This window comes from Frankliniella occidentalis, unplaced genomic scaffold (assembly GCF_000697945.3).
Source record: "Frankliniella occidentalis isolate FOCC.00 unplaced genomic scaffold, Focc_3.1 Scaffold37, whole genome shotgun sequence".
In the NCBI taxonomy this organism is placed as follows: Eukaryota; Metazoa; Arthropoda; class Insecta; order Thysanoptera; family Thripidae; genus Frankliniella; species Frankliniella occidentalis.
In genome coordinates this window covers 590201-591881 of record NW_026267167.1, presented here as the reverse complement: position 1 = coordinate 591881, position 1681 = coordinate 590201, and the positions used below count along the sequence as shown (strand labels likewise).

General features: G+C 50.0%; 1 long non-coding RNA gene across 1 annotated transcript in view; it reads left to right on the top strand.

Annotated features, from left to right (window-relative positions):
* The window catches only part of LOC113212614 (uncharacterized), an 8813-nt gene that overhangs the window by 6086 nt on the left and 1046 nt on the right, over positions 1-1681 (top strand). The gene's annotated exons all lie outside the window — the stretch shown is intronic.

Here is a 1681-nt window from a genome sequence, read left to right as displayed (position 1 = left end):
AGGAGAGCAATAATTACGACATACTCACCGACATATCGTGGTCACGGGATGTGATTCTTTCATGGGGTAGGCAATCCCGCCTCGCTTGTCCAGGATGTGATCCTTTGGGGATGCTTCCCGTCCCGCGCATCGTTGTGTGTGTGGCTCCAAGCGGCAACGCCAGGGAAGTGCCAAGTGACAATAGTGAAATGATCAGGATAAGAAACTATTATAAGCGATTTGCTATTAATAATAATTATATTTGGCGACTTTTAAGAAATATGCACCAGACCGTGTGTACACGACGTTTGGAGCCGAATCGTATTTGTCGTGGGAGTGTCATCGGCGTGCTCGGGAGGTCCCCAATGACGTCCCCGGGAACCCGGACGACATCGGCACTTCCAGATTTGGACTCAGCGTGCGAGAAAATCCCCGAACACGATATTTCTGTCGTCCTGGTCGTTCCGAGGTTGACGGTCGGTCGGTCGGTCGGTCGGTCGGTCGGTCGGTCGGTCGGCCAAACCGTATCTTATTTTGACAGCCCCTAGCGGCCGCCCGGCCTCTAGCTCAAGTCGCATGTCCCGCCGTGGACTCTCCCAGCAGGTTATCTCGCTGGCGTTCGGCTGTCCGCGGTCGGACACCCACGGGGAGGGTATGTAGCGACGCATTGCACCTTGCCGCATACTGTGGTACCACCCTCATCGGTGTGCGACGCCGGGGGAGGGCGTAAAGTGGTTCCCCGGGTAGCCAGACGGGGTTTCCGCCCGTACGAAGCTGTGACTCCTGGGCGCCCTTCTGTCCTGGTGAAACTGGCTCCGAAAACAGCGTCCCATGACCTCAGCGGTAGGGGGTCAGTTCGGTTTAACCAGCCGTGCGATAGTCTCCGCAAAACAAATTGGGTACCCGTCGTTCCTGTTTAAGCGGGTAGGCGACAACCCTGGTCAACAGTTGGTCGGATCTAACAGTCTGGCTGCTGGCGTGGACACACCGGATCCCATTCGAACTCCGAAGTTAAGCACGCGGGGCCCCGTGTAAAAGCGGGGTGGGTACTCCCTCTTTTTCACATTCTTTGAAAAATAATTTGGTCCTAAACGGCGCCTCTATAGTCTGTTCGGAATTCGCTGGATGGTGCGCACCTCCACCGCTCCCCCCTCGCCCTCCGCGCCTGCACGCTTTTTATTTTTACGGACACCTGGTACTTTTCCTCTCCCTCTCTCGCCTGGAAACAAACCCCCTATATGCTGCTATAGTGCTTTGAAAAGTACGAGCTTAGGCTGGTCCCACTACAACATGTAACATGCAACATGCACTGTAAAAAAAAATGTTGTATGGAAACGACAAATTTCTTGTTAATTTTTTTGATGACCAGCATTGTAGGTAAACAGGCATGCCATCAATACTTTATCGTTTCAAAACAAACAACTCATTTGGGTACGACAAAATAACTATACAACCCAGTCATCAAACAAAATGTCGTAATTGAACAGGGAAGTTGTACAGGAACAACATAAACTATTTTCAAAACAAACAGCTCGTTTGGATACGGAAAAAATATTAAGACCTAGTCATCAAACAAAATGTCGTTACAGAACGAGAAAGTTGTATGGGAACAACATAAGTTGTTTTCAAACAACTATTCTTGTTTTCAAACGGCACCACCATAATTTTTAGTTGAAGTGAGATTCTAGTTCACCATCATATT